This window comes from Monodon monoceros, unplaced genomic scaffold (assembly GCF_005190385.1).
Source record: "Monodon monoceros isolate NGI ecotype Baffin Bay Population unplaced genomic scaffold, NGI_Narwhal_1 Super_Scaffold_21, whole genome shotgun sequence".
Lineage (NCBI taxonomy): Eukaryota > Metazoa > Chordata > Mammalia > Artiodactyla > Monodontidae > Monodon > Monodon monoceros.
Window position 1 is genome coordinate 141,342,651 of NW_021703778.1, and position 26,281 is coordinate 141,368,931.

General features: G+C 49.5%; 1 long non-coding RNA gene across 1 annotated transcript; it reads right to left on the reverse strand.

Annotated features, from left to right (window-relative positions):
• Positions 1-10,810: 10,810 nt before the first annotated feature.
• Positions 10,811-22,337, reverse strand: LOC114904794. Its single transcript, XR_003796034.1, has 3 exons — positions 21,553-22,337; positions 20,666-20,729; positions 10,811-11,342 (listed from the first exon to the last, which is right to left on the reverse strand). It is a non-coding gene; the product is annotated as an uncharacterized LOC114904794 (long non-coding RNA).
• Positions 22,338-26,281: the final 3,944 nt, after the last annotated feature.

Here is a 26,281-nt window from a genome sequence, read left to right on the forward strand (position 1 = left end):
TGTCTGCACTGGGGAGGCTCCCTTCTCCCTCCTTCCTTCCCTCCCTGCTCCCTCAGGATGGGGTCGCAGATGTGTTTATCTTGTAGGAGGAGATGGGGAGGGGCAGTGGGCAGCTGTCTGGAAGTTAGCTGAAGAGTGTGGAGTGTCCATGGGGTCTTAAGCTCTGGCTTTGACACCTAGGACAAGAGGGTTGCGTTTTGGTCCTCATGCCGTTTAAATACCCAGTTGGAACCAGATGGACGAGAGTTCATTAGCTGCAAGGTCTCTTCATGCTCTAAACTTGTGTGATGACCAGCTAGAAGGCTGCGGGGGAAGGTTGTTGGCTGGGGTGGGTCTGCCTGTCTGCCTGTCTCCTCTTTGGACTTCTAATTACATAAGTCTGGTACTGACCCAGAAAGAGGGGGTGGCCGGCTAATACTCTCCAGACTGTCATATTACACCAGAGGCCTTCCAACCTGAAAAAAATCTGTGAGTCCGAGGCATCAGGTTCCATGACATGAAAATATCTGAGCCACATCCCTAAGAAAATAGATTTCTATATATACTTCTCAGACCAACTGAACCGTGAGGGGAGAGATGATCTCCTCCCACCTCACCCATGCCCTTCTCTTTCCCAATAGTCCAGGGGCCCCTTGGAGAAGTCAAACAGGGAGTGTGGACTCATGCCCCAAAGCAAGACAGATGAGGGCACCGATGGAGGGGAGCACCTGAGACTTACAGCAGCACAGTGAGACCCCAGACCTAGCCAGGCCAGGGATATTAGGGGATAGACATGCCCTGGAGCAAAATAAACCAAGGCAGAAAACAAACACTGGAAGCAGATGTCAGGAGGTCCTGAAACTACAATATTGTGGCATTTCATTTTCTGGAGCTGAGAATGATAAGTAGGAGACCCTAAAATGGTCCCTGAAAAAGACATTGGGGGAAGCAAGGGGGAAAGCAAGAGCTTCAGAAGGCAGCCTTGTGGCTAGACTACAGGTAGGCAAACTACAACCCACCAGCCCATTCTGGCCCACAGCCTGTCTCTGCAAATAAAGTTTTATTGGAACATAGTCACACTCATTGATCACTTACATATTGTCTCTGGCTGCTTTTGCACTACTACAGTTGAATAGTTGTGGCAGAGACCATATGATACGGCCTCCAGAGCCTTAAATGTTTACTATCTGCCCTCTACAGAAAAAGCTTGCTGACTCCTGGGCTAAACCAAAACAGGGGCTGAAAACAGCATCCCAAGGCAGGACGTGAAGTCCCGGCTCCTCTGGTTCCATCAGAGAGCTGCAGGTTCTCTGAGAGTATCCGTCTCCACACCCAAAGATATCAGAGTATGGGACACAGATACTCCTTGGCTGAGGCAGGAAAGTTCAAATTGCATCTTAAACCCATTTATAATTCATTCAGCAACAAGTACATGTTGAAGGTCCTGTTCTTGGCCCTTGGGATACAGCAGTGAACAAATTAGACCAAGACTCATCCCTTGTGGAGCTTATGTTCCTGTGACTGGTTTATACCTCCATCCCAAGACAGTTGTCCACAACCAGATCCTGAGGTGTCTACACCTCATGAGAATTGGTGAGGCTGGACCCCAAATGGCCTAAAGCAGACCAGGCTATAAAGACCTTGTGGGGTAGACTTTATTATTGTGGGGTAGAATTTATTATTAGAGGAGGAATACACTTCCCTCTCCCAGGGGAGTTTAGGTTTGGCCATGTGACTTGCTTTGGCCAATGGAATGTGAGCAGATGTGACAGGTGTCACTGGAGTTTTAAGGACCAGGGAGTGGTTCATCACGTCAGTCTCTTTTCCTTCTGCTATGAAACCATCAGTGTCCCAGATCAAGGAGTCCCACTGTCCCTCCATCAACCCAGGAGTAAAAACCACTCAGCAGACCTACAGCCAAGAAACAACAGACTTGTGGGACAAATGAAAAATGACCTTTGTTATCGTGAGTCACCAAGATTTTGTGGTAGTTACCACAGCATAACTGTATACACCCTGACTTCGTTTTTTTACACTAGATGTGTCCCAGTGGCGGTGACTGTATGTTTTTTTCTATTTCCCCATTGACTCTCATTGCGAAAATGCTCAGCTGATTCCAGTAGATGACATGAAATTCTCCACAGTCTGCGTGGACCCTTCACCACTCTTCCTGTACAGCACAGGCCTCCCCATAAGACTTTTTACTATGATTGATTGGTACACTCACAGCTCCCCATACCTTCTTTCTGTGGCCCCCCAAAGGACAATGTCTGGTCGACCTAATCTCACATTTTTAAAATAGGTGGAACCATCTTACTCACACTTACAGATCCTAGCCTGAAGATTCTAGGGGAGTCCACTGGTATAAAATACATCCATGTCCGACAGAGGAATGGATAAAGAAGATGTGGTACATATGTACAGTGTAATATTACTCAGCCATAAAAAAAAATGAAGTAATGCCATTTGCAGCAATATGGATGGACCTAGAGATTATCACACTAAGTGAAGTCAGACAGAGAAAGACAAATATCATAGGATATCACTTACACGTGGAATCTAAAAAATGATACAAATGAACTTATTTACAAAATAGAAACAGTCTCACAGACATAGAAAACAAACTTATGGTTACCCAAAGGAAAAGGCAGTGGGGAAGGGATAAATTAGGAGTTTGGGATTAGCAGATACAGCTACTATATATAAAATAAATAAACAACAAGGTCCTCCTATATAGCACAGGGAACTATATTCAATATCCTGTGATAAACCATGAAGGAAAAGAATATGAAAAAGAATATATATGTATAACTGAGTCACTTTGCTGTACAGCATAAGCCAACACAACATTGTAAGTCAACTGTACTTCAATATAATATACATACAAAATATATATATATCCACATCCTCGTGTGTCTGTCTTTTCAGTGCAAAGTGATACCCATCAAATTCATTTGTGTATTCTGTGCTCCACCAACTTTTCCTTATCCTATCCTCTAAGTTGAGAGTGTTTCATGTTGGCCCACTCTGACCCATCTCTACATGAGAAGCCATTTTCCTCCGTGGCCAACCGTTCTTGTTCTTTAGTGCATGTCCCAGTTTCCTTGTCGAAAACACTTGTCTTCTGGGATCCTACACACCTTCTTCTGACTCTGTTACTTCCCTGGCCAGTCTGGGGCAGCCTGCAGGTGTTGGCTGGAGTTTCTGAAACTAGAGTCCTCAAGTTGGAAAGATTGGTGTGCTTATGGAGAAATATTGGCGCATTTATCCAGGCCAGGATTGGGGTTGCCACCTGGGCCATTTGGCAGGAAGGAGGCTGAGACCTGAGTCAGTGTGGCAGACAGTATTGACCTTTGCCTCACATGGCTGATGGACCTGCAGAGCTATTGGCAGAACAAGATGGAGAGCCATGGGACGACCCAGTAGGTGAGACAGGTGAGGAAATAGACAGGGGTTACCTTGTTGATGTCAACAAGGTACCAGGAGCTCTGGTGCCCCTCCTAGCCTAAAGCTCCTCTCTTCTGGAAGACACAGGAAGAGGCGAGCCCAGGTAAGCCTGGTGTGGGGACATGTGCCTGGGGAGGAGAAGGGAGCAGGATTAAGGGAGAGGAGGAGGGGTTGCTAGGAGGAGCACCCTTCCAGAGCCATATCCCCTCCTCTCACCCTGCACGAAAGCTGCGCGAGGCAGCACATCCTGTACAAGTTCTTGGTCCCAGAAACAGGGAGGAGAGTGATGGGAGGATCAGGGTTAAGGCCCTTCTGGGAGTACATGGGGTGGAGGCAACTGAATTCCTCTCCCAGTTCATGAGCTAATAGATATGAAAGCCCTTTGTACACTATGAAACAACATGCAAATGTAAAGTATTGCCATGGTGGTTGTTGTTGTTATTTATTCTCTCTTTTGCCCCATGAGGTCAGCCCAGGTTCTGTCAACCTCAGGGCTCAATTTCTACTTAAGGACACAGAGCCTGGTCACATCCCCAGGCTCTCAGGAAGCCCTGTGGTCCGTGGCATTTTGAGTGCCTTGTCTCCCCATGCCCCTCCTGGCCAGGGGGCTCATTGTTTTGGTTCCACCCACCCGCGTCCCCATCTCTCCTGAAGCCACATCTCATTCATGCTTCCCCTGTACCCCATCCCATCCAGCTGGAGGTCAGCAGAGGCCTACCTGGTCTGAACCCCACATTGACACAAAGAGAAGGGCCATGTAGGGGATTCCAGGGATGGTTCTCAACGAAGCTCTAAGTCGATTGTCTTCCTTGTCCCAATGCCTCTTCTTTGCACCCCAGCCCTTTCTCCCCAGGCTACTACATACTCTGGCTGTTCCAGCTCGGAGCCCCATTGCCTTGCCCCTACTGTGGAGCCCACCTTTCTTAGGCAGCACCCGAAACCAAGCCATTAAAGCCTACCAGTCCTGTGACCCGTCCTCCGAAGCTCTGCTCTCCTGTTAGTGGCAGCCGCCAACGTACTATAAGCTCTCAGTAGATACTTTGTAAGCATGCAGCACTGTGGTAAGTGATGTGTGGATATCAACGGGACATGGACCTCACCTTCGAGGGAGGTGTTCAAGAAATAAACACGTACCTAGAGACAGATATTCATTCAAGACAGTCAAGGCCATGAGTAGTACCCTATGTTCTGTGTAGCTCATGGAGTTCTCTAGAGTTCTATGGAGCTCAGAAGTGGGGCCCATCCTTCATGGAAGACGAATTTCATCTGGGTGGGGAGGACAGGGTAGGCCTTGCTGCCCTAACACATTCTAGAGAGATGAAACTCTATCCTGTTTGTGGAAGACCTCCGGGGCTGGAGGTTTCACTGCAGCCCAGCAATCTGGTGGGCTGTTTTCCCTTTGGCCTCTCTCAGACGTGGCTGTCCACTACAGCTGAAGTTTCCTGCTTGTCCCCAGGAGATAAGGAACAGCTGGTCACCAGCCTCAGTGCGAGCACCTCAGTGGACGAGAAGATGGGCAGTACAGGAGCTCGGATATAGCTGAGAGCAGAGAAAACCAGCCCAGATGGGCCTTGAGGAAGATGACTGAGCGAGCAGCCCTTACCAGTCATCCGGTATCTGGTTTCCATGATTGACAGACACTTAATTAACCACCATTCCAAGACTGACAGACACTTAATTAACCACCATTCCAACAAGGGGGTGGGAGGCATTTGGGGATCTGTGGGAGACAAGAGATTCCCAGGTGTTCCCGGGTAGTGAGGCTGGTTAGGAAGGAAGGCGTGGCCAGGTCGGGAGAGGACCTGGCTCCACAGTCTCAGAGCCCGGGAGTTTATGCTTCCAAACTGACGAGGCTGTGAAATGAGTGCTCTGTTGTGGCTTTCCTCTTCCTTCCCAATCCCCCTCACAAGAGCCCACCACGGCCACCATAACAGCCAACGTTTATTAAGCACATATCATGGGCTCTTCATTGTGCTGAGATCCCACTGACCTGTCCCCAACTCACAGCAACTCTTTAAAATGGGTTGGGCGAGTAACCCCTACCGCAGACATGAGCAAAACTCAGGAGGTCTGGTGATTTTCCCAGAGTCACACAGCAGTAAGTGGCCCAGAAGCCCCCAAATGAATTCCTGCTCTGGGTTCCCCTCTTTACCACGTGAGCACGCGTAATCCACGTAACCCCTCCGTGAGGTCATGCACTGTTATTATCCACATTTCACAGATGAGGATATTGAGACTCAAAGAGGTCAAGTGCCTTCCCCAAAGGTGTGCAAGGAGCAAGGGGGCAAAGTCAGGATTGAATCCCAGGCTTTCCGACCTCAGAGCTCACACTTGTAATCACCAGTCTCCACTTTCCACCTTCCCATCCCCCACATAGGAGCAGGCGGAGTTCAGCTTGCTTCTTCCAAAAAGAGTCACCTTCTCTGAGAGTAATGTGATCTGTAACATGAAAATGCATGTAAAGAAACACACCCCCGTATGAGGACAGGCTCCACAGGGCCACAAAATGTTGCTGCGGGAGACACAGGTGTGAACGTGGCAGGGCCGGGGGCAGGTGCCAGACACCATCTCACCCCACACTGTGCAGTGGACTTGGCATTTCATCTGCTCTTCCTATACCCTCTAATTTTAAAAACAGGTCCCTTTTTAATGTCATGAGGACATAGAAAATCGTTGAGTGGAATATCATCATGCTGTCTTTTTTACTGCTTATTATGGGTTCATTGTTACTGGGTGGGGAGAAAAGGTGCCTCTTGGTAGAACATAAGGGCACACCTCCCAAGAGACTGTGTCCCCAAACGCCAGCACTGTCACAGCAGACAGCATGCTGTAGGAGAAACTCACTTCACACAAAGGGAAGGGGAGGGTAGCCGCAGGAAGGCACTCCACATCTCTAAGAAAGCAAAAAGGCCCCTCCTGCTGGGAACTTATGGGGCCAGGACTGGGGAGTTTGGGGGGACCTCATTTTCTGATCTGCCAGCCTCACACTACCTCCAAAGTCTTCCTGAAACTGTTTCCTCAACCAGGGAGTCCAACCTGACTCACCTGAGAAGGAGACATAAGAGGAGACGGTGGAGGATGGGATAGTTAAGTGACAAAGGACCAACTCCTGTCCAGATCTCCCGCCCGGCAAAGGATTTAAGTGCCTGTTTTGTTCCCTGAGCTCCTATACTCCCTGCCCTACATATTCCCAGCAGGCCAGGAGGGCATGAATGGGGAGACCCAGCTTGGCTTTGTGGTCCCACCAAGACAGTTCTGGTGGTGCTGCAGCTCTGGGCCCAAGCAGTGAAGGCAGAGACGCAGCCTGGCTGCAGCGGGGACCAGGGAAACAGCTGGGGCACACGGAGCATCTTTATGGCAGCAGAAGGCAAACTTAGCCCAGGCCCCTCCTCCATCCTCTACCTGGTGGAGGTGAAGAACTCAGGTCTTCCCAGAAGCCTCCCACCTGCAAGTCTGAACAAGGGGTCCTCACTGCCATCCGTTCCTCTCAAGTAGACAAGGGCCACGTTCCTCGCTCTATGGTTTCTTGTACCTTGGCCTCTAAGACTTTTATTGCTTGTATTGTCATTTACCTTTTCATGCCTATTAGTCTTGTTTCTGAGAGGGACTGTGTTGTTTCTGGACCGTATGCATAGCTGCATCCCCCATAATACCCACAGGCACATAGAAGGGCTCAGCAGTTACTTGTTCAACAAGTGCCTGTGCAGGGAAAGTTAGGACCCGTCCCACACTCCCTGCTATTTCCCCGCACAGCTACCATAGCACACGTCCTCAGTCACCTTCTCTCTTGGTTCATTTCTCTGTTTCTGCACTGAGTCCTGGAAATAGGACTCTTATCCACCCCTGTTGGAATCCTCCTTGCCCAGCACAGTGCCTGGCACACATCTGTTATTGGCATTCATTCGCTTAACTTTTATTCCATTCCTTCTTCCACTGCTGTCTCATATGCTTCATACACATTCTCTTTGATATTTAAACCGCAATTCCATAAGAGTCCATAAGGTGGGTATTCTCCCATTTTACAGATGGAAAAACTGAGGCTCAGAGAACTTAACTGGGGACATCCAACTTATCAGAGGCAGAGGTGAGATTCAAACCCAGGCTCGCCTGGTGCCCAAAGCCAAACTCTCTCTTGCAGGCCCGCAGGCACCTCAAGCCTCAAAGCAAGAGCCTCTCTTGTCAAACCCTTCCAGGCCTGTGGGATACAGAGGCTGCATCACCCTAGTAGGAAGCCTGCTTCTCCTGGGACCCAGGGAGAAGTCTCGGAGCTCAAACCTGGAGGTTTCCATCACCATGCTGGGAGCACGGGAAGCGGGTGTTTTTATTCCTTGTGGCCTCATGGCTGTTTCCTATAATGTATCCGCCCTGGAGAATGCCCGGAAGAGGTGGCTTCCGGCTGGCACAGGGAGGAGAGGGCCTCTTCCCACCCTGCAGAGAAGGGGTTTTCGCTCCAAAGCAGCAGCTCCCTCTGCCTTACCTTTGGACAGGGAGTATGGGCGGGTTTGAGTGGAGGGTCTGGATTCTGCCCCTTGTCTCTTCAGATCAATTAACAGTTATTAAGCATCCTCTAGGTGCAAGGGACCGTCTGAGATGGACTCCTGGCATTGCCACCAACCAGCTGTGTGACCTTGAGAAAGGTATTCAATTGTGCTGAGGCTATTTCCCCATCTGAAAATGGGAGAACGATACTTATCTCATTGGGTTATTGGAACATTAATACAAAAATATAAGCAAGGAGCTTAGAACAATGCTTGGCACACAGCGAGTATTCAGCAAACGTTCAAAAGCATGTGAGAGATAAACAGACACTACCCTCCGTGTCAGTTCTCATCTGTAAATTGCTCCCCATTTGCCAGTGAGAAAGCTGACACCAGTAGTAGCTGCTCCTAATTTACAGATGGGAAAATTGACATAGACAATAAGAGTGAAACTGGGACTTGAATCAAGAGGCCCTGGTTCCAAATCCTCTACTCTTCACAAGCCTCAGCACTCCATTGTAGCTCTCACCGAATAGCGAAGTGACACAGCTGGTGAGTGACAGAGCCAGGATTCCATCCCAATCCTGTAGAATCAGAATTAGGAAGTGATGAGGTGGGGTATTTATTATATTCACTTTTAATATAATTTATTTAATTAATTATAAGTTTGTATAATTTACTATTTAATAATGGCTGTGTTTAACAACTGACTCTCAAAATACCTGGAAATTTAGCAATCAGCTCTCATGAACCAATACTCTACAATGACCGATTACTTCTCAGGGCTCTTGTAAAACTGAAGGAGATAAGGTCAATGTCAACCATCGGTGGACTGGAACCATCTGTGGGGCTTTGGGCAAGTTTCTTAACCACCGTGTGCTTCAGATTTTCCCCATCTGTAAAATGAGGCTGTCATGAAGATTGCATGAGAAAATGTATGTAAAGAATCTAACCAGGGCAGATCCAGGGTGAGGCAAAATTCAACCTGTGATGAGAACCTACGGTACAAAATTCAACAAGGCGCTCCCTTCTCAGGGTTGCCCTAGTGCAGGGTCAGCAGTGGGGCGTGCCTTAAATTTTGTATGCTAAATGCCTCACTTGCCTCACCCTAGTCCCAACCCTATTCCTGGCAAGTAGTAGGTAGTTGCTGTTATTACCACAAGAGCTTCCAGGAGGGTGTAACCTATCAGGGTAAATAAGACTTACAGGCCGGAAAAGTTACCTAACAATATGTTGTTTGTGAGAAAAACAACAGCACGGTACACTGTCCTAAGGCATATGGTAGATATCCCATGAGCCTTTCAGATAATGGGGGTTAAATTTCCACAATAATCACCACAGCCTGAGGATACTGAGCCATCTCTAGGAGACCCAGGGCTGTCTCTGGAAACAGCCACTGAAAGCAAGAATTTCTTTGCATTAATTTGAAAGATAAAAACACTAGTCCTCAAATGTACTTTCTACTACATAGTAGGTAAACATATGTCTTATTTTTCTCCCCCAAAATCTTTTCCAGTAAAACTGACGCCTGGGGGAGATGGACCTGCTGACCTGTGGTTTCCCAAGCTCCCTGACACCCCACTGTGCTCCAACCACTCCTGGGGGTGATGGGGGTGGAGGACGCTGCTCAGATGCTGGCTGTGTTCTGTTGGGAGAAGGAGAGAGCTGTGCAGGCTGAAGGCAATGAGATGTCTCTGGTTGAGGGATAGGGAAGGGGTATTGGGGGGTGGCTTAGAGAAACAGGACCAATAGGCCATATAGAGGAAGAGAGACCTAGAAAGAGATTTGCGGTGAGGGGTTGGCTCAGGTGATTACGGAGGCTGAGAAGTCCCACCATCTGCCATCTGCAAGCATGAGGCCCGGGAAAGCTGGCGGTGTAGTTCCAGTCCAAACCTGAAGGCCTGAGAACCGCAGGGGCTGACGGTGTCAATCCCAGTCCAAGACCAGGTCCAAAAACCTAAGAACTGAGGGGCACATGGTGTAAATTCCAGCCTGAGTCCGAAGGCCTCAGAACCAGGAGGACCAACATCTGAGGACAGGAGAAGATGGACCTCCCAGTTCAAGCAAAGAGCAAATTTGTCCTCCATCCACTTTTTTGTTTTATTCAGGCCCTCAATGATTGGATGATGCCTACCTGCACTGGTGAGGATGATCTTTACTCAGTCTACAGGAAACACCCTCACAGACACACCCAGAAAAATGTTTGACTGGCCATCTGGGCATCCTTTAGCCCAGTCCGGTTGACACATAAAATTAACCATCACAGGGTTGATGCCTTGAAAATTCCTAAAGTGTGTAACATTTTGAAGGAAGTCAATTCTTAAATCTCTAAATCATTTCTCTTCAATGCAATATTTGAGCAAATTCTGGACTAACAGTGAGGTATTTTGATAGCACTGGATTTGGAATTAAAAGACTTGGTTTTGTGGAAAGTAGATGGGCTATTGCTTAGGGCTGGGAGGGTTTGTGGGGGAATGAGGGTGGATGGCTAAGGGATGTGGGACTTCTTTTGGGGGTAATGATGAAAATGTTCTAAAATTGACTCTAGTGATGGTTGTACAACTCTGTGAATATACTAAAAACCATTGAATTGTACATATTAAATGGGTGAACTGTATGGTATGTGAATTCTATCTCAAAAAACTATTTAAAAAAAATTTTAATTAAAAATTTTATGTGGTATAGTCATGAAAAATAAAAAATACTTTTTAAAAAATAAAAAAATAAATCCCTTACTACCTCCATAACCTTGGGCTATTCATTTGATTTCTAGAAGCCTCAATTTCTCCATCTGTAAAATGGGGACCATAGTGAGGACCCAGTGAAATGAGAGCCCTTCAAGGTGAAGAGTTTCTACACCAACAGTCACACGGCTACGAGCTGGTTGACCATTTGAAGATCCTCAGTCGATGACACCAAAAGCCAAGAAGAAATTCCCTTTGGCTTCCAAGAGGCATGGTGAGCACTGCAGTGTGGGCCACTCACACAGATCAATCCTAACCCAAGCATGTCTGAGCTCTGCATGCTTAGTTCACATCCAGCTGGTCCCATGTAGAGATACTGCAAGAATATTTCTGCTTCCTGGGTTGGAAGGAGGGGCTTCCATTATGATCACTGCACACTTGATGTCTTAATATTGGTGTTTGCACCTTTCAGAAAGACCACACCACCAGGGAACGAGGATGCGGCCAGAGCCTCCCAGCCCTTCTTCACATAGAAGTTTAGCCCCTGAGTCTGGGAGGATCTCCTAGCCCTTAAGGCGTGTTGGCCTTGGGGTCTCTCTCCTCCCTGCCCAGTCTGGCTCTGCAGACTTTGGGGAACATACCTAGATTTGCTCTCTTCTGAGTCCAACGGTGATGCAAGAGAACAATGGGTTTCTACAGGGCAGCTCGGGTCACTTAGGAAGAGCAGGGTGGAGAAGGAGAAAAGGCCAGGGACCTGCAGGAGGCATTTGAACATGAGTTGTGATGGTGGGGAGGTGGGTAACCCAAAGGTGGAGGTGTGACCCCAGGCAGCCCAAGGAACACCTATGGCTGGGCACGTGCTCCCCCATTCATGTCTTGACAAGAACTGTCACTCCACACAAGGTAAACAGCAGAGCCATACTATACAGTGGGTCAAAGCTCTTTGACTAGCTTTCTGTATGTGTATTTCTTCTGCCTTTTATGCAGAGAGGTGAATTAATACCTCTTGGTGACGCCACCTACATTTGAAGTAGCCGCTAAATTTCCTTAAGCTCAAAAGTAAACTTTCTTTAATGGGTGATTAAACCAAGGGAAGCAGTAACATCGTATGTGATTCACTCACCTATGTTTTTTTCTATAAAAATATCTTAAGGAAAAAAAACATTTTGCTTATAAAGCTAAGCAAGTACAGGGCTTTAAAACAGTAAACCACTAAATACAAATTATGTGTCCTTAACTCAACTTCACTGTTATAACACATCCCCGTCCAACCCTGGTTGCTCTTCACAGAAAAATAATGAATTTCGTCCTTGGTCCTTTTACTCTGGGATCCATGACTGTGCTTCACGTCTCCTCTACAGCCCCCTCTCCCTTCCCACGGGGGCATCCCAGAAGCTGGTGTCTGCTCCAGGGCTCCAAACTGGAAGCACACAACATCCCTGTGCCTCCTGATCAGCCTCTCTCTCAGTTATCCCTCGGTTCTCCAATCGGCTTCTTAAAGGGGCAAACGCTTTACCTTCTGAAATTCTATTTTAAAAATAAATAAATAAACGAATAAACTATTACATGCTTTCAAAAACATTTACCCAGTTTTCTTTACAGTCCCCAGTGGAGCCAGCACCAGGCAAAATAATGAAGTAGAACCAGTGTCTTCTTTGGGCCAATCTCTTCCCTCTTTCCTTATGCTTCCCTCTCCACCCACACCTTACAAGTTAGGGTTCTTAGCTGCAAGCAGCAGAAATAAAGTCTGGCTGATTCAAGCCAAATAGAAATTCACTAAGAGGATACCGTATACTTCACATAATCTCTGGGAGAGCTAGAGAACCGAGTCTGGGACTCTGCAGCTAGAAGCAATTCCCCCAAAATACACCACAGAACTTGTCTAGCGAGAACACCGCCACCATGGGCACTGGGCACCATGGCTTGTGCCAACAGCACACGACCCCTGGATACCGGACTCAGCCTCTAGCTCCACAGCCACCACTGCCCCAGGAATTCAGACCACCTCCAGAGAGAGTTTACTGATCCCACCTCTTCGCGTCACTAGCTCCTATCCTGAGTCCAGAGGCAGGCATGTCTGATCAGCAAAGTCCAGGTCGTACACCCACATCCTGGCTACAAAGGGAGGCCCGGAAAGAGAAGACATGGTCTTTTCACCTTCGAAAGTGGCCGGCTCTACTGCCACCCATCAGAGCTAGGAAAGAAGGAATTCCCTAAACACGGGGCAAAGGGTCCAGACACTGGCCAAAAAGAAAAGTACATGCACACTACATCTCCTTTCTCCAAAGCCACTCAGCTCTTTTCTGCTCTTCCGACCCATGCAGAATGACTGCCTTGGTAAGCAGAGACGCAGTGTGCTATCCCTCAGAAACAACTTCTTTCTTACAGATGACCAAAGGAAAGGATAGTGTTTAACAGAAAGCATCCATGGAGAGGAGGTATTGTAGGACAGAGGTGTTCCCACACTTGACCCAGACAGCTTCTGACTCCTATGTCTAAAAGAGCACAGCACACGCTGGTTTTCACTGTCCACCGGAACACAAGATGCCTCGAGGCACGGGCCATGTGGTAGATTGTTTGCAAAAGTACTGCAAATGTTCCTCTTCCTGTATGTATCCTCCTAAGTATGACTTTCCAGCTCTTCCCACCTAGAAGTAAAGTCTATTTCCCCACCCCTTGAATCTGGGCAGGCCTAATGGCTTGCTTTGGCCAACAGACTGTAGAGGAAGTGATGTTGTACCAGTTCCAAGCCCAGGCCTTCAGAGCACTTGCCTGTCTCGGCTCATTCTCTGCCATGAGAATAAGCCCCAGCTAGCCTGCTGGAGAGAGGCCACGCGGAACAGATAAGCTGTCCCAACGAGGCCATCTAAGACCAGCCAGCTGGTGGCCGAGCGAGCCCAGCTGAGACCAGAACTACCCAGCTAAGCCCAACCCAAGTTGCCCACCCACTGATTTGAGAGCTAAATAAACTGGTTGCTGTTTTAAGCCACTAAATTTTGGGGAGGTCTGTTATGTAGCAAAAACTAACAGATATAGGACAGGCGTAGTACCACTGCAAAGCACCCTGGGCTCCAGACGTGATGCTCAGCCTATATGGATAGAAGGGAGGCTGCAGATACAGTTGGTACTGCTCCCCACCAACACCCCCTCACCCTCACCATTTCAGTGCATGCCTGTCCAAATGCCAGTTGCCAGCACCTGTATCTCTGCTACCAGAGCCCACCTGCCCACCCTCACATCAGGCCATTAGTGCCAAGCGGTCCTCAATCCATCACTGAGGGGTTAGTGTTTGAACACCCCAGCTCCCTTGCCCCTTGGGTATGCTATGTCTGAGGCATGTGTCGTTTACTGGCTCCCAGATCATCCCAGGAGGATCAAGGTCCACCTACCCCTGGGGATAACTAACTTGGTAACAAACCCTTTATCGTCTGCCTTCCCTTCTCTGACTCACTTCTCCAACTCTCCCTTTGGTGTTTCCTGGGATCACCTCTCAGATAAACTACTTACACTCAAATCCTTATCTCAGAGTTTGCTTCTAAGCAACTCTGGCACTGAGATGGGGCATCCACACAGAAACACTTCTGTCATCAGCCCCTCAGCTCTGTGTTCCACTACTACCGCCCAACTCCAGTCTGGGAGTCAGCTGCATAGACACTGCCCACTATCCCACCCCCTGCCCCTGAGCACAAACACTGCAGCACAGCCCCTCACAAGGCTTCAGTGGCTTGAAGGATCACTTCCTCCACCATCTGGCTTTGTCAACAGTTACAGCTTTTTCCTTCACTCTCCAGTGAAGAAAATATGCCAACTGTCTCATCTCATGGTCTGGAGGGTGAAGGTGGTGGAGAAGGAAAGACTTAGAGGAGACCCAGACTTGGAACAAAAACGTGTGGAGCAGGCTAGGCTGTCCCCGCCTGTTCCTCTGATCAGATCTGAGCCCCCAACAGGACACTGTGGTCAGAGGAGCAAGTTCGGTAAACACAGCCCCAGACCCCAGGGCTCAGGGGCCATCTGCACAGCATATACATTCAAAGATACTTACCAGATGCCTGTTAGGCACCGAGTAGTGCTCTGGGTGCTAGGATAAAGTGCACGCATGCGTGCACACACGCACGCACACACACACACACACACACACACACGCACAACATATATCTATCCCCCAGGCCAGGGGCATCTGTCTTAGAGCCTCACAGCACAGAAGAAACAGAAGTGGGAATGGATTCTGGAGTCAGGCAGACTTGTATTCAAATCCTGTCTCCATCCTCAAGGAGCTGTGTGACCTTGGACATGTTGGTTAACCTCTCTGTGTCTGTTTCCTCCTCTGTGAGGCAGAGATAAATAGCAGTACCTATCTTACAGGGTTGTTGGGAAGGTAGACATATATATGAACCCTTAATAAACCTCAGCTATTAGGACTAGTTTTCTTAAGGCGGTGCATCTCTGTTATACAACCTGACGTGTTTCCCACAAACTCCCACGAACTCCACTAACACAGGGCCCAGCAGGAATCTACATGAGAGAGGCCAGTGGTCTAAATTCCTTCAACATAGCCACCCTTTGTTTGCATGTTCTTCACTTCTATGAAGAATAGGCTTCTTCTCATTGCCTTTGTTTAGAAAAAAAGCCTTATTGGGCTTTTATTTTTCTTATTCTTGATAGAAATATGAGTACAGAGAAATATTTCTCTACCATTAGGGGGAAAAGGTTCAGGCAGTCCTGGGGACTTATAGGGAGTGGTGGGGACTGGGGCAGGCTGGAGAGCATGAGCCTCATCTTAAAGAAACTGGTGGCGCTTCCCTGGTGGCGCAGTGGTTGAGAGTCCGCCTGCCGATGCAGGGGACGCGGGTTCGTGCCCCCGTCCGGGAAGATCCCACATGCCGCGGAGCGGCTGGGCCCGTGAGCCGTGGCCGCTGAGCCTGCGCGTCCGGAGCCTGTGCTCCGCAACGGGAGAGGCCACAACAGTGAGAGACCCGCGTACCGCAAAAAAAAAAAAAGAAACTGGTGCTACTTAGATCCACGTGACTGACGCCACAATTGATGCCAAAGGGGACTTTGAGCCTTGCGTGGCCACAGATCTCCCAATATTTCCAGAGGTGCCAGACAACTGGATTATTATTTTTTAAATCTCTTCACTTTTTAAGTGTTGGCTCAAAATATTTAGAAATGTTCTGTAGAGCAGCAGTCCCCAACCTTTTGGGCACCAGGGACCAGTTTCATGGAAGACAATTTTTCCACAGATGGGGGTGGGGGGGGATGGTGCAGGTGGTAATGCGGGCGATGGGGAGCGGCAGGTGAAGCTTCGCTCGCTCGCCCGCCACTCACCTCCTGCTGTGTTGCTAACAGGCCGTGGGACCAGTACCAGTCAGCGGCCCAGGGATTGGGGACCCCTGGTACACAGTGCAGTACATTTAATGGGTCCATGGGCTGACTCAGACCCATAGGCGGTGACATTGAGGCTTCTCCATCCTTTGCTCATCTCAAGGTCTCTGCAGTCTGAGCTTCATGATGCAGGGCTGCTACCCTACACAGCCTCAGTGGGCACCATTCACATTCGATTCCTTGAGACCTGTGGCTCAGAGCAGTAGCAGGGGCCCTCCCGTACCCACAGAGCCAGTGTGCAAGCAAGCCTTTCTCCAGACAGTTGCTGGCCCTTGCCAATCTCCCTCCTCTGATCCACTGGCACTAAATGTACTATCCAATCAGCAGGGTCTCACAAACTACTGATCTCTAATTATCTCAAGCTTGTCTTTTATTGTATCAGTATACAATGCTATCTGTATAGCATTAACTGATGGTTTCATTAGTTTATATCTCATCTCCCCAACTAAAATGTAAACTTTATGAACAAGGATCACATTTTATGTCTTTTTGAACCATATAACACCTTTATACTGTATTAGCACCCAATACCTACCTATACGTTGACTGCTTCATCACAGAGGTAATTCTGAATTTGTTGCTATTGTGGGTGGCATGTGGATAATACTTCAGGCTACAGAAAAAATCTTTTCCAGGTACATGAAGAAAGAGGAATATATAGGGGCCGGTCCTAGATTTATCTAAAAAAAAATTCACCATCTGTATGCCTTCCATGTCAGCCCATGCCAGCCATAGAGCGCAATCCTGCAGCAGGGGGTGTTTTAATGTTGTCGTTGAGAGTAGCTTATTGTTAATTTTCTTACCGGTAAAATGGAATCATCCAGGCTTACTAGCCATCTTCTAGAGAGGCCAGAGAGAAGAAAGAATCCATCTCCACCATCTCCATTTATAAAGTATATTTAAAATCAGAATATTAGGTATGTTGGGGCTGAGTGCACTGTTAGGTGGCTAAAGTACATGAGAAAAAGAATCTCAATTGTTAATTTATGCCTGGGTTGAACTATTTATATTTAACCAGGCGATTATTTAATTAAACAGTCCATTCCCTTTGGGGTCTCCCTGTAGTCTCTGTAATTTGTTAGGCGGAATAAAACAACCCATTTGCCCTTGTATTTACTCTTCCCTTCTCAAGGCTACTTAAGTTTTTTTCTATTTTAATAGGCCTAGAACCCCTAATAAAAGAGAGTTGAACAAACAGTCTGAGAACAGAGGAGTGAATGCAAACACAAAGTACCTGCATCACGAGGCAGGCCAGCTGGAAGGAGTTTTGAAGATAACTGAATCCAACTCTCTCCTACAGAGGAAGCAACCAAGACCCAGAAAGGCTGGGTGACTCACCCAAGGGACCCACAGCCAGTGAGGGAGACTACCCTCATCCGATGCCCAGTGCTTGCTCCACTCTCATTAACCCGGGACACCAGGGCTCCTTCGAACCTCCCCAGCCAGGCTCTAGAAGGGCCTAGTCCCATAGAACAGTGGGCTTGTAGACTTGGATGCGAAAAAGCCTAAACCAACAGCAAACTCTTATCCATTCAGTATTTGTTGAGTGACTGCTAAATGCCAGGAGATGAAACACTGGAGGCAGAACAGTGAACAAGGGTCCAGGTGCCCGCTTTGCCAGATTTACCTCCAAGTTTAGTGGGGACGATAGAGGACAAATAAAAGAATACATGAACGTGACACTTACAGAAAGTGTCAAGTATTAAAAATACCCAACCAGGATGGTATGACAGAGTGGGGAGGAGGGGGCAGCTTTGGACAGGGTGTCAGGGAATCACTCTGCAATGTCCATGATGGGGGTGTAGGGGCAGGAGAACACGCGGGGTGGGCAGGGGGCCGGTGATAAGCACCGGGCTTTGGTTTGAACATTACCAGCAACAGGAAGTTGAGCATCTCCAAAGGCCAGCTCAGCTTGTTAAAACGTTCTTTCCTAGACCGAGCTGAAATCTTCCTCCCTGGGACTTCAGATTTCAGTAACTCATTCTCATGAACGTCACAGAAAGGAATCAGCTAAGAGATGTTAAACAGCATGTTCAAATGCTAAACACACTCCTCAAATAAGACAGTTGCTTCGATGTCTTAATTTAAAATGGCGTGTTTGGGAAAATACAACATACCAACGAGATGACTCACATGTTCTCAGTCAACCTCCAGTTCATAAAAGGGTTTCAAACCACCACTTCAAAGGAGGTTCAGACAGCCAACTTCTAGAGTCCTGGACCTGTCCACGTGAGTCACCCAACATCATCAACAAGACACACCAACTCCCTTCCGCCTAGAACCCTAGTTGGGGTTTTACAGCATCAAACATTGCTGCCCCCATTGTTCGAGGTGGCAAAGGGTATTTGGCTGTGCGCGTTTTGCTTTCTAAGATATTCGTGGAATCATAGAACTAAGAACTCATCTGGCCCAACCCCCTTATTTCATAGACAAGGAAATGGAAGCCCGGAAATGAGAAATGACCACTCAGGTCTATCAGCAAGTTGTGGCCAGGGTGGGACTTAGCTCCTCCAGCCCCAAAACCAGCTGGGCGTGGTCGGGCAGTTGCACTTAACGGATAACTCCCAGCTTTGCCTGCGTGTTAGGACAGACTTCCAGTCCTCCAGTGATTTCTCATGCGTGTTTAAGAAGAGAAAGCCCAGCTCCCTAACGTGGACCCACAGCGCAGAGGCCTTCCAGACATCTGACTGCACGCTGAAGGGGCCGGGGACAGGCGTCGCTAGGTTGTGAGTGGGGAAGGGGTCCTCCACTGCACAGGAAGACCAGCTTCTGATCCAAAGCCAACCACAAGATGCAGAATGTGGGAAGAGAAGCCAAGGTCAGGGACCACACCGAAGCCAAACCTATTCCAGCTTCTATCTGAGTCCAAATATCTGATGGAACCAACTGCCTGGCTGCAATGCCTATAAGCCGAGCAGTGAAGTGGTCAGTAACACGAGAAGAAAGAGGGCTGAGTCTTGAGCCAGTCAATGAAGCGCCCGGGCCCTGCCCTCCTTCCCCCCACTTCAGGTAAGCAAGGGAGGAGTTGAGCAGTGGCGGAGCTGATTGGCAGGGCCTCCTTCTTCTGCCCTTGCTGACGTCTGCTGCTGGCTGGAGCTCTGAGAACGTAGCATTTTTGTCCCTCTGACCCCCGGCATTAGCAGGAATAAATGACTTTCTTGGGTGGAAGGAGAACGCTGGAATGCAATTCAGTAGTATGGGCAGCATCTCTCAGAAAAGGAAGCATCAAAAAAAGAAATACCGGGACCTCTCTGGTGCTGCAGTGGTTAAGAACCCGCCTGCCAATGCAGGGGACATGGGTTCAAGCCCTGGTCTGGGAAGCTCCCACATGCCGCGGAGCAACTAAGCCCGTGCACCACAACTACTGAGCCTGTGCTCTAGAGCCCGCGAGCCACAACTACTGAGCCCGCTTGCTACGACTACTGAGCCTGCACACCTAGAGCCCGTGCTCCGCAATAAGAGAAGCCACCGCAGAGAAGCCCACGCACTGCAATGAAGAGTAGCCCCCGCTCGCCACAACTAGAGAAAGCCCACATGCAGCAACAAAGACCCAACGCAGCTAAAAGTAAATAAATAACAAATAAATAAATTAAAAAAAAAAAAAAAAAGAAACACCAACTCCAGCAGCCAGCCAGTGCCTTCCAGAGCAGACCCCAGTTTCAGGTAGACAAGAAGGCTGGTAGCTGATTAAACAGTAATCACCTCAGCCCTGCGGGGGGTCCCACATCCCCAGGGTCTCCCATCGCTCATCAGGCAGGATGACACCCGTCTAAGCGGTACAATATTATTCTCTCCACCACTAGCCATGCGGCAGCACAGCCAAGGCAAGGACCTGGTTTTCATTCAGCTGCTGCACCAGAGGACGAGCCCAGTGCAGTTGCCATCACCATATCGTACCTCAGATTCCCCCCTGGTAAGAGAGGCAGAAAACAAGCCTTCCCTCTGCTCACCCCCCCGACCCCCTGGGCTGCAGAGAGGGTGACCAGATGGGATGGAAACATTCCACGGAGGGATGGGCTGGGAGGAGACAAATTCTCCTCCGTAACTGTGGGTCCCCAGAGGACAGCAAATAGCAGAACCCAGACCTGCTGAGTGACCCCAATGCCATCGGACATCTGCCTCCCAAGTCGAGTATGGGGGCTGAGAGCTTGGGTGTTGGGGTCAGACAGACCTGGGTCCCAGCTTGGTCATGTATGATAGGTGGTTGGGAATGGTGACTTCTCCCTGAACCTGACTTTCCGCATCTGTAAAATGGGTCTAATGATAGTACTCACAGGTACTGTCAAATGAGACCGTGTGACGGAGGCTGGGCCCAGAGCCTAGCATGCTTGGTCAGTCTACACAAATGCTGAATTGTGTAGGTTTTTTTAAATGTAAATTTTAAAGAATCGCCTACAACATACACAGCACATATGAGTTTGAGGCAGCAAATCCAGAGGGTGGGCCAAGGCAGGAAAGTGTGCCAAGTGATGACACTGAAACATCTCTGCAGAAGGGCTCGGTCATCCTGAGGGCTACAAACTGCTCCCACACTCTCAAAAACACCTTTGTCCAGGGTCTTTTCACTCCTGAAGCTCCTTCCTCTCCATGTCATCTGATCCTCACCACAACCCTAGAAGGTGGCCAGGGTGAGTATGCTTCCTGTGCCCCTGCTTTTAAGAGGAAAAGGAGCCTCAGAGAGGTTAAGTGACTTACCCAAGGTCACACAGCTGATAAGCGGCTGAGGAGAGTCACAGATGCAGGCTCCTGCCTGATAGGGCTGGAACGAGAGGGAGGCAAGTAAGGTGCCTGGGGCATAAAACGTAAAGAGGCACTCGCTGGCACGTGGGAGTGAGCATCTCCTTCACCTCGGCCCTGCTGCCTGACCCCAAGCCATGGGCCCTTCCCGGACCACAAGGCTGCTGCTCCCACACGCTGCACTTGCAGGTCAGCCCTGGGAGAACCCTCCCCCAGAGCCTTGGGGTGGCCACATCTACTGGCTGAGCAGAGCATCTTCCTCCGTCAGAATCCAAGAACATTTTCCCGGAGCCCAGCTGACGGAACCACTTCCCAAAAGAGTAGAATGGAACAGAGGGCGAAGGTAGTGCCATAGCGGCCACGTGAGGCTTCCACACACCCTTGAGCCTGAGGGCCTGGGAAGAGAGGCTGGGCCAGGCCCGCGGAGGCCTCACGGTCCCCACCAGCCTTAGGGAGAGATGGGCCGCGACAGGCAGGGCACGTGGGTGACTCGCAGGACCGTGACCCCGGTATGCTGGTCTACCCGGCCAAACTCTCCTCTCTACAGCCCCTCAGAGCCCAGCTAGGCCCCAGCTTGGCCTCCCTCGACCTCGCACAAAGTGTGAAAGGCACCAACCAGCTCCCAGAGATTTCTTTTGAATCTGCCAAGAGAAACTCTTTTCTAACGCGGATGGTCACAGGAAGTAATTAGCAGCTTGCCCCAGTCTGCATTACTGTATATTTAGCTTTTCTAAAGAAGCAACACCTGTGCACCAAGGGGCAGCGTCAGGTCATTGGCAGCTGTGTAGGCTTGAGAACTGATCTGCTGGGGTTCAAGTCCCACTTCACCTGGGCAAGTTACTCACCTGCTCTGGGCCAATTCTCTCCTTCTATAAAAAGGTAACGAGATCAGCACCACCATCTTCAGGTTGTTGTTATACAAAAACCAGCCACGACGTATTAGGTACCTATAACGGGCCAGGTACTGAATTTCTTTTTTCTTTCCTTATACGTATCTTTTTTTCTTGTATGTATTTTTTAACACTCATAGCAGCTCTGTTTCTATTCTTGAGGTGTAGCTTACATGCGGTAAAGTGCATAAATCTTCAACATGCAGCTCAATGGACTTTTTATGTGTATATACTCTACCTTCTAATCAAGTCTCTATCGATACAGGTCAGTACTGCCTGCTCATGAACTTCATATACATGAACTCATGTAAAATGTGCTCTTTTGTGGCAGGCTTCTTTCACTCAACTTTCTGTTTTTGCAATTCACCCATGTTGTTGTATATATATGTTGTTTCTCCTTTTACACAGCTGCACGGTATTCCATCGTGTGACTGTGCTACAGCTTGTTTATCCACTGAACTAGGTGTTTGTCTTCACCTTCATCATCACCACCACCATCGTCGTTATCATCATAATCCCATTTTGCAGCTGAGGAAACTGGGGCCCTGAGCAGCTCACTAAGTCTTTAGCCTGAGGTCTCGGAGTGTAATTGACTCCAAGCAGGAACTTGAATCCGGGTTCCTGACTCCAAAACCAACTCGTTACCTGGGCAACAGAGCCTCCCTTCCTCCTGCAGTGCTGGGGTAGGCAGAAAGGAACTCTGTTCCATGTGGTCATGAGCTCCTTCTCCCGGAGGCATCACTGGGAGTCAGGGGCAGCTACCTGACTGGCTTCTGGTGGTGAGAAAATTGCCTCAGGTTTGGCCATTGCCAATATTTATTTTTCACTGTCCCCCTGATAGCGCAGGTACCGCCGTCACTCACAACCCTGTACCTTGAGACCCAGCCTTTGCCAATATGTCGAAACAACTGCAAACAGCCTCAGCGTGGAGGAGGCTTCCTCGGCCCCCAAGCAGCAGCTGGCTCCCGTGGGCCGGAGGAGGGAACCTGGCCCAGCGTGTGGGCAGCCCCTGCCCTGGCTCCGCAGAGACTAATTTCCCACAGTGGTAAGTCAGATGTAACCCTTTGGGGCTCCTGCAGAAAGCATCGTAAGCCCTCGGGCCAGAAGGTTTCTCTGTGGACCAAGCTTTACCCACAAAGAGGTGGGTCACCACAGGGCCCCCCAGTGCTGACCTGACCTCAAGAAAAAGCCAAGATTTCACCCTGCTTCCCAACTCTCTGAGTCCCTCTTTGCTGCTAGAGGCCGGCCTGAGGAGGGCCATCTGCAGGGCAGCAAGGGGGTGGTGCAGAACCTGGCTGGTCTCCCCTGCCCCTGCCCCTGCCCCTGCCCACTGAACTCAGGTAGTGTTTAGGTCAGTCCAGCCAGATGTGATTAAATGGTTGGCTACGTGCAGCGAGGGAGACCCTGGGGGAAGAAGGGCACAGGGCCAAATCCCAAGGTGGCCCTGGGGCACCCTTTGCCCTGTCAATCATTAACAGAAGCCACCCCATGACAGGCAAAGAAGGAGAAAGTCCAAGGGGGTGGCCTGCCCTCCTCCTGGGCACCATCCTCCAAACGCACCAATCCAGGGCCTTGTGGGACATGAGGTCATGACACCCAGTGGAAGGGGTGTGTGCAGAGTCATCTAATCCAACTGGTCCTCTCTCAGGCCCCTGCAAAATCTCCACAAAGGCCAAGGGAGACAGGAACTAACACTGGTCGATTTGCAGTTACTATGTGCTAAGGACCATGCCAAATGCATTCAGTGTGCCAGCCTATGACATGGTAGGGAAATGCAGTCATGGAGCAGGCCTGCCTGGGTTCAAATCCTGACACTTCTAACTGTGCGACGAATGAGTGAACTTCTCTACGCCCCAATTTCTCCATCTGCAAAATGGTGGTAGTACAGAACTTCCTCTGAGGGGTCACTTTGAGCATTTAACTGGTTAACACACATAAAGTTCTCAGACTACCTGCACTGAAGAAGAGCCATCATTGCTGTGGTTCACTTGATCTTCACAGTCACCCCTCAAGATACAGATGGAAAATCCAAGATTGAGTCATTTGCCCAAGGTGCAAGCTGGCATTAGCAGAGCTGGGGTTTGAACCCAAGTTGAAGGGCTCCGACCTCCATGCCATAGAAACTTCCTCAGGCCGTGACCCCATCTACCCAGTAACTGGTGCTTTGTGATCCAGTTGGCTGCAAAACCCATCTCATGTCTGCCTCCACATTCTCCCAAATGTCCTCCTTTCACCAGAGTGACACTGAGGTACAGCAGGCTCTCAACCTTCCTCCCGAAAATGAGGCTTCCAGACCTAAAAAGGTAAATCATCGCTCAGTGGCCAAAAGAGTTCATGTCTTTGAGCTGCTCCAAGGGAAGAAATTTAACCAAAAGCCAGACCATGAGTTGCAGGACCAACAGCCATGGAGGCCCTGCCCAGCCAGGACAGACCTTGTAAAGGGCCCCCAAAGAGAGATGCCCCAAGGTCCAGAGCAAGAGGAGGGGAAGTAGGCCTCACGCCCCAGGAAGCTGGCTGACAAAGGCAGGCCTGGCCTTTCCTGCTCCACTTCCCTCTGTGGAGGCCTTACTTCCAGCTCTCTCTGCATGGCTCCTATCTTCCCCGGCTCTAGAGGCACTCATGGAGGTCCCCCGCCAGCTCTGGGCTCACATCTCCCTGGATTCCCTGCCAGCCTAGAGCACAGGACTAGGGCTGCTGCCGCTGAGGCCTTTCATCACCTAATATCCTGGGAAAAGCATGGGCCCAAAAAGATTCTGCTACTTCATTTCCCAAGTAGCTTTGGACCTTGGTACCTCTTCTACCTTTAAGATCTATACGGTAAAAAATCAGGTTCTTGTGGTGACCATGCATGGGCTTGGGTGGCCTAAATCCCAGCCTGTGTGAGTTGCCCATGGAGACACTTAGGTGGGCTGAAGGGTCAAGTCCTGGGGACAGAAAGCTTCCCCAGGCCATAGGGAACCTCACCTCGCCTCTTCAGCCAGTGTCTTGCACTCCAGGGTCCCTGGGAATCAATGCTTCCATCTTTGTTATCACTCAAGAGACTGACTCCAATGGAGGGAATCTGGGCTGGTCAGTGGATATGCTCAGCCCTCTCTGAACCCAACCGGTGTCTCCATGAGCTGGGGAATTAGAAAGATATCTGCTATATACTCAACTACTCCTACGGAAAACAAGCTCAAGGTGCGCTATTCTATGTCTTTTCGCTTTTAGTCAGAGAGGAAGCTCACGTGTCCCCACCACCACCATCACCACCCACCGCAAATACAAACACTCATTCCCTCCTCAAGAGACAGGAGGCCTAGGTTTCCTCCAGACCCAGGAAGGGCTGCTTTGCCCCCTCCTTCCACCAGCAGCCCCTGCCCTGAAAGAGGTAATAGTCCCTTTTTTCTACCTCACGGCCCTGCCCCCCAGCAGGCACCTGCTGGCCGGGGAAGGAAGAGTCGACAGGGTGCCTAAAGTAGGTCTCCTCCAACCTCAAGGATAGCCCTGGCCCAGCTGATGTCCGCTGCAGACCTGCCTGCCTCAGGAGAGGCCGGGTGGAATTCAAGTGGAAATTCAGCTTACTGCCCAAAACTTACTGAGCGCAAGGAACCGAAGGCAGCTAGGCCTCAGATAACAATATCCATCTCTGCCTCCTCGGAAAGAAATCCTCCCAAGAACCAGACTCAGGATTTTCAGAAGGATCCAACCTCTCTCTGGCAGGCAAAAATCCCCTCTAAGTGGTCATCTGACATCGATTGGCTGGGGTTCCTCTAGCCAAGTAGACCTCACCCTTCCCAAGATGACAGCCTACCCATCCTGTATGGCATCAGGGGTACAACGAAGACAAAGGCGGCAAGAACAGATGACTTCCTGTTATGCTGGCCATTTTCATACCCCTTCCTTTTAACAGCCCTCCAAATACAGAAGCGCATGTTGGGTCCAAGTGAAACCACCTCTGCTCCCAGTCCCTTGTGACTGAGCCCCCCACCACCCTGGAAGCTCCTCTCTGAGCCTGCAATGGCTCATCATACCCACCCCAGATAGGTGTTACGAGGCTAGGACTTCAGGTCAATTTCCTGTGGGAAAAAACAAGCCTGAAAAAAAAAAAACAAACAAGCCTGGCAGGACTTCCCCGGCAGTCCAGTGGTTAAGACTCCACGCTTCCAGTGCAGGGGGAGCAGGTTTGATCCCTGGTCAGGGAAGTAAGATCCCACATGCCAGGTGGCACGGCCAAAAAAAAAAAAAAAGCCTGGAAGCACCCAAATAAAAGAACACACCCAAATCCAAGTTTGCTGGAGTGCCAGAATGCCACATACCCCTCTTCACCATTTCAGCACCCCAAACGTTACCCAAAGGAATTAAGACCACAGGCTAGGCAAGAGAAGACAGTAAGCCCCCGTGCCTCACTCTGAAGAACCTTCGAGGCTGCAAGCGCAGGTAAGGCTGGACCCTTGTCAACAACCAACAACAGGGCAGATAATACAAATACAGGCTGCTTTGCAATAAACCTCTAACCACCCCCTCAAAGCTCAGCAGACTTCCAGCCTCGGCCAAAGGAACCAGCCATTGGTTTAGCTGTTAAGGATGAGAAATCAACCAATGCCCTCCCTCCTCCTCCCAGCACCTACATCGTCTACAAAGGACAACCCTCCAGGCAGAGTAAAACCACAAACCAAGCAAAACCAGTTTCACCATCAGTTTC